Source organism: Eucyclogobius newberryi, unplaced genomic scaffold, assembly GCF_026437365.1.
Source record: "Eucyclogobius newberryi isolate DKJ021-1_F unplaced genomic scaffold, fEucNew1.0.hap1 SCAF_3, whole genome shotgun sequence".
NCBI lineage: Eukaryota > Metazoa > Chordata > Actinopteri > Gobiiformes > Gobiidae > Eucyclogobius > Eucyclogobius newberryi.
The window spans coordinates 6,279,863-6,292,961 of record NW_027315945.1 but is presented as its reverse complement, the minus strand read 5'-3'; the positions used below and the strand labels follow the sequence as shown (position 1 = coordinate 6,292,961).

Genomic DNA, 13,099 nt, shown 5'->3' with positions numbered 1-13,099 from the left:
TCTCTCTCTCTCTCTCTCTCTCTCTCTCTCTCTCTCTCTCTCTCTCTCTCTCTCTCTCTCAGTTAATATTAGTTATTAGGCATTAGTTATCTGGGTTTAGCCTTGTTTTTCCATAGATACAAGCTGTCCGCTTTACCGCTTCTTCTTTACTTCAGTCCCCAGTCTCCAAGTGCTTTGGTACTCAAGAATGTACTCCTCCCAAAGTCCCTAAAAGGAAAAAAAAAAAACATCCTTTCTATATGTCTCTGCCGAGGCTCAAATTATGAGTAATATCCTACGTTTTCATTGCAACACTATTTTACACTCCAAAAGTTTTCTCTTCAAAGGCCTATAATAAAAGGTTGCCAGGTTGGTGCAGTGTGTATTTGTTTTGGGGTCCTTTGGGGTGACAGTTATTTTTCAGAAACAAAAAATCATATTGGAGTTCTGTGGAGCTGAGGATTGTGATGACAGGCAGTTTATTGGATTGAAGTGACTGAGTTTTAAACCTCCTTTGACCCAGCACTGGCAAAATAATCATGAGCCATCAACAGCCGTCTGCAAGTGTCACGGCCTATTTCAATCTGTTTGACTAAAATTGTGTTAATAAAAACGTTAGACTACCTTCAAAAGACGGTGAAGAGGTCAGTGGGAACATGTTTTATTTTTATTTTATCAATAGAGGAATTAGCATTAGCCTCTAATCATTTAAATGTATGACCTGAATACACTCTATATCTGTTATTGTTTTATTTAGCCAAGCAATTAGTATTAGCATGCAAGATAAAGGCTACATGTTTGAGGGTTGTTGCAGTTCATAGTTTGACCTTATATGGGAGAAGAACCTAATTTTGTTACTTAAGAAAATACTATATGGGGCATAAATTATTCAAGTAAAAGTAATGGAATCACATAAATATCTACTTAACTGAACCAAGGCAAAGTAAATAAACATATATAAGTTTATTCAAAGAAGCTTGAATGGCTCTGATAAGTATTTTATAGGATTGTGAGAAAAGTTTAAATGAAAAGGAAGAAAACTACAGGATGCTGAGTTCTAAAAATGATCCATCTTTCTTTCTATTTTTAAATTTGATTCTTAACATATAAAATTATCATTAACATGCAGTTAAACAAAGAATGAATGAAAAGGACCCGAAGGAAGAGCAATCTTATGTTATGAAGAACACACTTTTGTGGCAGTTTAAACATCAATTTAAGATTAACAAGAATGTATAATTTGTATTTATTTGTAAAATCTTAACTATTGTGAAAATTAGAAACGTTTTAGCCCTTGTTTACAGCATGGCAGCATTCTGAGGGCTCAAACTGCTAACTCTACACAGCTTACATACGTTGTCACTAGTAGTTCTTGTTTTTAGTGTGGTTTAAACTGAATCAGTGTTGACTTTAGAATACGGGCCGAGTTTGAATGGTTTAAAATATTTTTTTAGCCTGTTGGCTTTTTTGGACATGATAGTGAGGTTAGAACTGGGGATGAGAAAGTGAAGGACATACAGCAGATTATCAGAGCCATAATTAAATTCACGACATTTTGGCTAGCGCTTGATACATACATACCATCCACTTGGCCACCAAGCAGTATGATTTGTAGTGTTGTGCCATCATTTTGGTGTGAACGCGTTCTTTCTGGTGTCTGTGAACAGCACGTTCATTCTTTTTAATTTTGTTCAATAAGGTGTCAGAGACTTCTAGGCGAAAAACACACCTTTATGTTGCCCAAAAAGAGCCTATGCCTGGCAAGTGTGAGAGCTCTGAAGTTGTAGAGGCCGATAGCGCTATTGCAGACGGATAGAGATTTCGCGTTTTTCCGCATTTTTTCTATGTCTTTTCAAAACAGAAGCAAGTGCAGTAACTACTGATGCAGGCCATACATTTGTAATTTTTGGTTAAATAACTTCCTGCTGACAGTGATGGTCAGAATGTATTGGAAGAAGAGCATGCCAGTTTTGTTGCATTGGAATTAAAGTTAGGGCCATTACTGAAGAAATAAACAATCCAAAAGAAAATATTCTGTCTGAAAAACCCATGAATAGAATACGCTGAGGAGATGGTATGGTACCTTTCTGCCCTTTGACTTACCTCAGACAGGTTGTTGTAGACACAGACACACACAGAGCCTAAGTCTTCACAGCTTTTTGCCGTGTGGGAAGAACAGCTTGGCTTAGCTATTTCAGTCTGAATGTATTTTGGTCTCCCCTTCTGCTGCTGGCACCTCATCTCCCGCTATTGTCTTCATCCACCAGGCTGTTCAAGTTACAAGAGACTCTTTTGGCATCCTCACATATGCACTGATACAATGATCTTACTTTTTTATATGAATGTAGTCCTTTACCATGGTGATTTGAATAATATGAAAACTTAAAAGTTTAAAGCTGGGGTTTCTGATTTTCAAACCACAAAAGGAGGAAGTATGTAATTTAAATCTGCTCATGCATTCATTTTCAGGTGAGTGCACGGTTTTAGAGCAGTTTTTTCAAACTGTGTGAAACTGGGGTACACCACCCAAGTGCAGCCAATCAGTGCACTGCAATCTGCTCTTCCTTATGTATCTATAATATATCTATCCTTGTATATTTACTTTTACAGATAAAATGTCACTGCTTCCTATTTACTTAATTCATTTTTTACCATTGTATTACTTACTACACTCTTATTCATACGCTCACACATGGTGGGTGAAGTGACTTTGCCAAGGACACAACAGTGTACACTACCGCCCCCCTGTGGCACCTGGCATTCCATTGGTTTCCCTTACAAGTACTAACCAGGCCACTCTAAATAATAATAATAAAATAAATGTTCACCAGATATAAACTGTATCTACTCAATAGTCTTACCAAACATAAGTGAAGAGTTTACATCATTTAGAAGCATCAACTATATAGCTCTAATTTCAGTTTTCTTTGAAAATGAATAAAATATGACGTCTGTTTCTGTCCAAAGCTCTGGGCCTTTACGTGCCACAGATAAACTAGTACACCACCATTTCCTTTTCTTTCCATTCAAGTGTGATTTTCCCCTGGTGTTGTAGGTGTAGAGATGGGAAAGAGCTAGCAGTCTGTCATTGAGTCTTAAAATGGCCTCATGGAATAAATAGCTTTCAGTGAGTTTCAGAAATGTGTTTTTGTAGAAGAGAAGGTCAGAGGATTTGTTGTCCCAAGATATTACACGTATGGGTTTGTTTGTAAAATATGTAGTAACTTGGATATGACGCTTATTTTTCAATTGATTATTTTTCCAGTGGTTTTGACTATTTTAGACTTTTTAAATTATTCAGCCTATAAATGATTGAAAGAACACATTTTATGTATTTTTTGTATAACTTTCTTCAACTTTTTAGGCTACCCAGTTATATTCACACTTGTTTTTTAAAACCTGTTTTCCATGGTCAATAATTTGGCAAAGCTCAATATTATGAAAAACAGCAGATTCAAATGAAAAAGAAGTGCATTACAGGGGCCGTTAATGTTATCACACCATAAACAACAAAGAGGTTTTTCACTAATGTACCTGGCAACTCAAACCTTTAAGTGTAGAGAAAGCTGTTGTAATTTGTGGGACCTATGGACTTATTTCTTGAATCTGCATCATAAAATGTGACTGACCGTGGAGAGACCAGTTACATGTCTACCCGGAGACATTTTGAGTTATTAAAGCTATGCAATGATGTCTCACTCATGCACATCTGATCATATTTGAGTAAGTTGTGGTCATTTGAATGTATACAACTCTGAATTCCTCTTACTGAGAAAACTGCCACTAAAGATTCTCACCTGAGAGGCCAGAGTCACAGGGGGGCTCATTTGCATCTCATTGAGATAAACCCTCCCCCTGTCACACTGACAGCACCTCCCCCTACAGCTGTCACTAAAGACTCAAGAGTAGTGTTGTTTTATTGATGTAGTGTCAGGACTTGAACTGGACTTGAATCAGAATTAGAAGTGACTATATTAAAATGGAAATACTTGGATTACAAAAGGCCCTAAGTAGCATCAAAGATTCAGAATCAGAATCGGAATAGGTTTTATTGCCATTTGTCGATAAACAGAATTCACAGGTGATTCAGTGCAACACAAACAACAAAACATTGAACACTTGGCATGATATGTACATAATGAAATATAAGGTACAGTGTTCTTGCTGGGCTGAGGTTTGAGGATGGCAGTGGGACACCAAAAAATGTTTGCTGCTCCGTGCCGCAAGCGTCGCTCCGTGCTGACCCTGTGCGCGTCGGTGTCGCTCCGTGCTGACCGGCTGCAGAGGGTTTGAGGGAAAGTTTATCTGTAGAAGAGAGAGGGAAGGAATTAGATTAAGACATGTGACATTTGATAAGATATTCCTTTATTGTCCACACATGGAGAAATTTCATTGTTGCAACGCAGGAAGATACAGAGGAAAAGGACAGATAACATGCCACAGTTAAAGGAAGTTTAAAAAACACTCTTAATAGAAGAACTCTTATAAACAAAATCTCCTATAGACAGAACCTCTCATTTCTCAATAAGGAATGGAGGGGGAAAATAAAGATAAAATAAAAACAGCTAGCATAAGACAAAATAATACTAATAATAATGGTAAAAATATAGCCGCAAGCGGCAATGATCGGCCCTCGCTACGCCGCCGCCACGCCGCAAGAGGAGGGGGCGCTAACGCGCCCCAATTGTCCTTTTATTACGCCTACTGCTGAATCTGTGATGCTGTCACATCTTCTCCCCTTTGTTTTACCATCAAAAAGCAATTTTATTTTGAATTCTTGGCAAAATGTGCGATAAAAATGTGGATAACTTTTGATGGTCCTGAAGATGAGTCTCACCAAATTTCAGGTTAATATGTCTAACGCCCTGGGAGGAGTTTGTGAAAGTCTAAAGTGTAAACATGTTCTGGCGATTTCCCCATTGGAATAACATGAAAGGTTTCGGTCATCGTTACGGCAACGCCATAACAATTATGACATGGGTCTCATTGACTTTTTTGATGGGGATGCCAAAATTGAGTTGTGTGTCAAATTTCATATAATTTCGCAAAACTAAACATTTAACCTCCATATAAAATCTGTAGGGGGCGCTGTGGCGCCAAATGAATTTATTTCACTTCAAGTAGGTTTAGGGCAAAGAGTTTAACAACTGATTCTAATTTGACGCAATTCGGACTTTATCTGCGCAAACGGCAGAAATTTTAAATATGGGAGATTTCTGAAATTCTAGCTACAGTTTGCGGCTTCGCCGCACAGAGACCGTGAGAGGTATCAATGTAATTTGGATAACTTTTGATGTCCCACTCCTCAGTAGCATTTTCACCAAATTTCAGCTTTTTAGGGCCAACGCCCTGGGAGGAGTTCGTAAAAGTACGACGTTTGGAAAAACTCCGAAGTCATGTTTAGCCATTTTTGAAGCAATATGGCCGACATTTGGTTGGGCGGACGGCGTTGCCGTAATAATATTTTTTACTTCTCTTGTCACCATCTACCTCTGCGCCAAATTTCATGATTCTACGATCAGATTTTTTTTGGGTCATTTCCCATCTCTCAATGCATTTTTGGTACATTTGGGGGCGCTGACGCGCCAATTTTTTTTATTTTAGAAAAGGGAAATAGCCAGAATGTAGAGAGGCACGATTTTTTTAGAGGTGTGAACATTTTTGTGACTTTTCGTCAATGTTCACTGGGTGAAAAATAGGGGGGTTGGTCCCGAGAAGAAGAAAGAAGAAAGAATAATATTCCGATGCGAAAACAATGTTTCCCATTTTTCAAATATCATAAACTATACATTTTCGGAAAGCGCTCGCGCTTTCCTACCTCATGGTGTGGGTCCCTGGTCACTGACGGGTACTTTCGTTAATTTTGAGTGGGCTTCGCCCACTTTGTGTTTTTGGCCCTCTTTACAGTAATAATGTTCAATTTTTGCATTACATGCTTATATGCACGGAAAATGCAAGAGATGGGGAACGTATTCGTGAGCTACTTAGCGCAAATGAGTGCTTCGCGGTCGTCATCCCCATATAAAGCAATGTAAAGTGCTCAATGTAAAGTGCTCAATGTAAAGTGCTCGTTTAGTGCGCACTTTTGCACGGGCTTCGCCCGTTTACAACGGTAATGTTCCATTTTCCTACTACTAATTAGTATGCACGGGGCGTGCATGAGTGAAGGAGTGCGTTAGTGAGTGTTTGGAAGTGGGCGAGCGCTTCGCGCTCGATTTCGTGCGCACTACGTGCGCACTTTCGCAGCCGTGCTTTGCACGGCCTTACGAGATTAATAGGCCTCTCGCCAGCTTGTGGCGCTCGGGCCTAATAATATTCCGATGCGAAAACAATGTTTCCCATTTTCCAAATATCATAAACTATACATTTTCGGAAAGCGCTCGCGCTTTCCTACCTCATGGTGTGGGTCCCTGGTCACTGACGGGTACTTTCGTTAATTTTGAGTGGGCTCCGCCCACTTTGTGTTTTTGGCCCTCTATACAGTAATAATGTTCATTTTTTGCATTACATGCTTATATGCACGGAACATGCAAGAGATGGGGAACGTATTCGTGAGGTACTTAGCGCAAATGAGTGCTTTATATGGGGATCTCAATGTAAAGTGCTCGTTTAGTGCGCACTTTTGCACGGGCTTCGCCCGTTTACAACGGTAATGTTCCATTTTCCTAATACTAATTAGTATGCACGGGGCGTGCATGAGTGAAGGAGTGCGTTAGTGAGTGTTTGGAAGTGGGCGAGCGCTTCGCGCTCGATTTCGTGCGCACTACGTGCGCACTTTCGCAGCCGTGCTTCGCACGGCCTTACGAGATTAATAGGCCTCTCGCCAGCTTGTGGTGCGCGGGCCTAATAAACACTATTTACATCAGTTATATGCACATGAATGTGACATTATTGCGTGTGATAAAGACATTTATGTCTATTCATACAGTAACAGTCTATAATTGCCATTCTGCATTTGCACTTTATTGTACATTTAATAAAGTGAAGTTAAGTAAATGATGTGTAATAAATAGTACCTGCTGTGCAAAGTCGAAGCTGTAATGCAATGGACTTCTGCATAGTTTTTGATAAACTCCAGCTGTGAGCACCTCTTCTGAAAAGTGAAACAAAGAAGTTTGCATTACACCCTCCCAAAACAGCTAGTTTCAAGAGAGTATGTGATGGTAATTATCCAGTAGTAGTCACATTAAATTCAAGCCCATATTTGTTATGCAGAAGCCGAGGAAAAAAGAACACGGCCCAGTGCTAGCTTGGAATGTAGCGAGCTAAAGCGGCTAACGCGGGGTACAGTAAAAAACACGAAGATACAGACATTATACCATCCCAAAACAGCTAGTTTCAAGAGACTAAGTGATGTTAATTATTCAGAAAGTGGTCACATTAAATTCAAGCCAGTATTTATAATGTAGAGTGCACTGAAGCAGCATGTTAGCTTAGCATTGCTCTGTCTCTGCTCCGGTGCCCGAGGCAAAAGTGAAGAGGCTAAAGTGACATCACGAAACCACCTTAAAACACAGCGTTAAAGCAATACTTTAGAGTGAAAGTACCTCAGTTCCGTTGCAATGCAGTCCAGGGAATGTAAGCTCTGAAGACAGTCTGAAGAAATGAATAATGTCTCTGAGGAGAACGCAAAGGTGACGCCCCCCAGGAGTTCTGGAAAAAGACCCAAAAACTACCCATTTTTAAAAAGGCTTAATGTATACGTTTAAGACAACCAATAGTGTTATCTGAAGCACACAGGGGCTCCTTCATAACTTCAACTTGCACATTCTGCAAAAAAACGAAAATCACACATTTGAAAAAAAATAATCTTTTTTTGGCTTTATCTCAGTTTCACCGAGGCCGACTTGTGGCGGTTTTACCCGTGGTCCATCACAAATGTATACTTTAGAACTACATTATTCCCCATAAACACCCATAGCTGTCAATATGTGCCTAATGTCCTCCAATTATCCATACATGGGTCAGGTAGTCATTATATTTTGGACAATAATACTTGCAGAACAGTGTAGTGTTTGTATATTTACCATGTACATCCTCTTTATGCAGGTGCTGACAGCATTAAAATGAGTTAGCAGCCCCATAATGTGGCTTTGAAGAGGATGTATTTTATCAAAATCAACTTTAATGAGCGGTGTTTCCTTATCATTAGTTCACTTAGAGTTGTATTTTGATTGAATTCTGTATTGTCCTGCAACTAAAGCTCAAGTCCTCAGACAATTCCTGTATTCATTTACCCCTACCCTCGCCCTCATCCCTATACTTAGGCAGAGCAAAATAATATGTCTGTTTGCCGTAACCCGACCGAGCCGTCAAAATTAGAGCCGACTGAAAAAAAAATATCAGAATTTTGTCAAAATTATGCCAAATTCTTTTATTTTTCTTATATTTCGCCGACTCACCGACCGTTTTTTCAAAAAAGCGCCGTGTTGAATAATTTTGTATCACTGGAACTCGCTAAAAATATTACGAAGCCGAAAAAGAAATGAAAATGAAACTTAACACGAGCGGAGAACGTTCAACTCATTGTCTGTTGAAGCATGACCCCTGGCGATCACTTCATGTCACTGGCAGAATAAAAAAACGGGATTTGACAGTGGGCTGAAATATGCAGAATTTGTCATATATGATGACCAAGACGTCGACGATTCTACGACATGAAAATGGCCAAAAAATAAAATTATTTGTCCTGTACAAAAATAGTTTATTGGGTGGACTTATTCATTTTTTTGTTTTGTACATTTACGGTAGCATCTCTTTTGATAAATGATAATATTAACTTAATTTCATAGGCAAATTATCATTAAATTCTACATACAAATTTGGATTTTTTTTTGCTTTAAAGTAAAACAAAAAAAAAAGAATTTACCTTCCTACCTACCCACTTGAAAAAAATTGGTAGGGTTACACCAAACATACAATTCATTTTGGATCTTTTTTTCCCTTCAAAGTTAAATAAAACATGTTTTACCTACCTACCTACCCACTTGAAAAATGGTGGGTCGGGTTACAGCAAAACAGACAATTTATTTGGGGCAGCCTTAGTTGTGATTATTTGAAAAGTTAAGACTCTGAGTGATAAAAAAAAAAAAAAAACAGTAGCCACTTTTCAAATATAATGACAATCTGCTGCTTGTTGAAGCTTGTCACTTCGGCAGTTTTGTAAAAGTCAATGGACCTGTACCAAGCCATTTCAAATCAATATTGTGGTTTAGAAATAATAAAATGCAAAATGATGATCTACTTATGTTCTAGTTCAATGCCAGTGGCGTGCGTTCAGGGCAATCAAGACAAGCAGAGTATCTAAAACACAACTTTATTTAAATTGTTCAAACGTATATCGAAATAAGCCTGTGTTCCCCTCACTTTTGCTGCTGAAGCTTGGCTGGAAGTCACAGTGTCTTCCTTGACTGACCACTGAGCAGTACTGCAGGAATCTGTTCATGTTCCACTCTCTAACATGTGCGTTTACAACTGCGAAGGACAGCAGCTGGTATTGGAGGGTGTGCATGCGCATGTGCATGCATATAGTACTTAATAAAACAATGCGAAAACCACATGGAACTTGCAACGTCAACAGCTTTTGCTCCTGTGTGCAAAACTGGGCATGTGCAGCAGGATGACAACTATGCCAAAGTTTCAACAAGTGACTATAACTACCTTTAACTACCTTTTAGCGACAGATCATTGTTTTTAGCTGAAGCTGTTCATGTTTCCAATGATTAGATGTTAGTGAGAAATACAGGCAGTTATTTAATCAAATAATGAGTTATTTGTGACCATTGACCTGAGCACTGCCTGGGTTGATTACAAGAAAGCAAGACTCAATGCCACAAACTTTGATCATTGAATGCTTGGAGTTGTACAACATCAATGGGGCTCCAAGAGCCTTCATAGGGAACTGGATGAGGTTGTGGAAAACCACCCTTAGGCCAATGGCAAGCCACTTGCACAAGTGTCCGTCAAATGTGGCATATACCAAGGTGATGTGCTGTCCCCACTGCTGTATATATGTATATATATATATATATATATATATATATATATATATAAAATTCTACTTAGGCTGAGCAAAATAATATGTCTGTTTGCCATAACCCGACCGACCCGGTATGAAACTAGCCGACTGAAAAAAAATATCAGCATTTTGTTGAAAAAATATCAAAATGTTTTATTTTTCAATTATGTCGCAGACTCACCGACCTGTCTTTCCTACACCGCCGTGTCGAATATTTTTATCCCGTTGGCAAACCAATCTTTCATCCCAAAGGACTGATAATGCACCGCCCAACGCATATGCGACTTCATATTCAGTCCTCCACATGCTTCTGTAATAAAACAGAATACGCATAGATGTCTTTATATTGTCTTTTACAAGTTAGTTTGCCTCTGTCGGCGCCAATGACCTGTCCATAGTAATGTCACACTCTTTCTATGTGAAATTTGACTTACACAATGCATTCTGGGATTGAAACACGCCCAGCTGCGTCATCACAACTAACATCGCGGCGTCCTTGTCCCCCGCATGTTCCTCCCTCTCGCCTTCGCTACCAAAATAAAGGATAGCGGCGTACAAAAGGTTGATTGAAATATCATAAAATCGTGAGATTTAGTCTCCCGATCGGGTTGATAGAGACGTTTCCCGTCATTGACTGTTGAAGCCTGACCCCTGACTTTGCCTTCAAAGTAAAAAAAATAAGAATTTGCCTACCGTCCGACCCACTTGAAAAATGTTGACTTGGGTTACAGCAAACAGACAATTTATTTGGGGCAGCCTTAAGCACAGTATTTTTACTTTTGTTTTTTCCACCACTGCCAATACCCTATACAGCTATTTTTTTGTGTTAAATAATGTTTATTATTGTGTTTTCTTCAGGTATACACAGTGGACTAAACAGTAATCTATTGGCAGGCAATAGTCACTATTGCATATCTGAAGAAAGAATAATATTAGTATCAGTGGTGGTAATAATATAACCAATATTGTCATTTTTATGGAAAAATGTGGGGCACAGTAAAATAAATCTAAAAACATTTTCCAATGAGGATTCCAATGAGGATCAATAGTTATGAGTAAGAGAAATCTATCAATAGGACACGGGTCCATCTCGTCTCTATGCTTGTCTGTAATAAAACACTGTTTACTTGCTGTGAAACCTGATGAGTATTGAGCAAATGGTGGGCTGCTGTCTCTTGGCTCATTACAATCTTTAGATTAAAAGTTAGTTTCATTACATCTATTAAAATCCATGTGGCTCAGTGTGTACATTCTGTTGATCCTCAGGCAACTATAAAGCATCAGGACTACTGTTGTTCTGGTATCAGCAAAAGCTATGACACTGCACAATTTTCAGTTATCTGTATTTACGAGACCAAATCACCGATCCCATTCCACACTGTATTTTCCTGAATTAGGACATGTAGATGGTTTGAGGCTAATGCTATCACTAACACCCAGAGCAGCTAAAATACAGACTGAGGAGACGCTGTAGATGCTAAAAACACTCATATTGACAGAAAAGACTTTGATAGCGTCATTTAGTGTTTTTGAGTGGAAGCTGAACTTTGATAAAACTGTGGAGACTGCCCCGACAGCAGCGCTAACGTGGAGTGTGTTTACTCTGCATAAAAATGAGCCATTTGCTCTGAACATGAAGATCTTTTATCCTACACACCAGCGGTGGAAAAGTCAAAGTACACAGGGTGCACATTTCTTCATCAAAATTACCACATTAGTAGAGACTGCGTACTTGTACTTTTACTGGGGTTATTTTTGCTCTTTAATGTATAAGAAAATTGAGTACCTTTTTAGTTTGGTGTTCAGCCTAGGGATGCATACCTAAACCCCCGTTCAGGTTCTGTCAAGAAATTAGACATAAACCAATGCTATTCCTTAACACACAGAGAACACAATTCAACTTAGAATATGAAACGATACAGAAACGTCAGACTTTTGGGTAGCATGCATGGGAGAAACCGTCGGGCCGGGCCGCCAAGGCTGTTCCTTTTTTCTCTTGCAGGTTGGTTTTATTACAAATTATGAAATAGGCGGGTCACATTCTCATTGGTCAGCTTCACATCACTTGCTTTTACAACTGTCTTTCTTCCTTAGAGATAAAGCACGGGTAATGTTTACCTAACTCCCCTGGGGTGTTACACCCCCTCCCTAAGATAAACATTCCTTTGCACCATCTTTACGACATCTTCACAAATGCAGTTTTTCACACATGCCGTTTTTCTCTTAGACTAATGATGCAGATAATATACAAAAATCGTCATATCACTATTATGCAGATAAAATACATCACAGAAATATAATCATATTTACATTTTATCACACGTTCAAGTCCGGATTCGAATCCAGAGGGTTAGGTTCAGGTCCGGACTCATTAGGTCCGGACCTAAACCATGCCATATTTGCATAATGTTACAACAGCGTAACACGAGCTACTTCGCTAAATTAAGTTGAAGACACTTGAACAAGGACGACTATCAAACACAAGGCTTAACTGCAGATTGAAATAAACTCAACTTGTCTGGTTTATTCACTGTTTATTAACAGAAGTTACAACTTACAAATCACAAGCTACTAGCTAGCAGCTAAACTATAGCTTAACAGTTAACACACATCCATGTGTTTTACTTGAGTAACAACTTCTGAACAAGAGCATGTTGAGTATTGTTGACAGGGTCAGTCTGGGTCAAGCGGGAAAAGCAGCTGTTTCATCTGATACAATGTTTTGCCTTTAGATACATTTCCACTCTTTAATTTTGCAGATCCATTGGCATCAAAAGTCAGGTAAAAACCTTCAAACAGACAATACACCAGTGTAAATAATTAAGTCACAGTGTAAAATAACAGAGTTACAAAAACTAGCATAAAAGTCAACTTGAATCACTATAAAGCATCAACTTAGCAGTATCAAAAGTAGAATATGAAAATATTTTACACAACACATCAAAATAATACATCATATTAGCAGCATTAAACACCAGACCATATTTAACAACTGTAGAATACAAATACAAAATACTATTACAAAATATAAACTCCAATCAATGAATGCAGCAATTAAGCAATATTACTTTGACTTTACTTTGTATTTACTTAATGCCAAAT

General features: G+C 38.6%; 1 protein-coding gene across 1 annotated transcript in view; it reads left to right on the top strand.

Annotated features, from left to right (window-relative positions):
- thsd7ab (thrombospondin, type I, domain containing 7Ab) overlaps positions 1-13,099 on the top strand; it is a 488,245-nt gene that overhangs the window by 415,049 nt on the left and 60,097 nt on the right. The window lies entirely within an intron of this gene.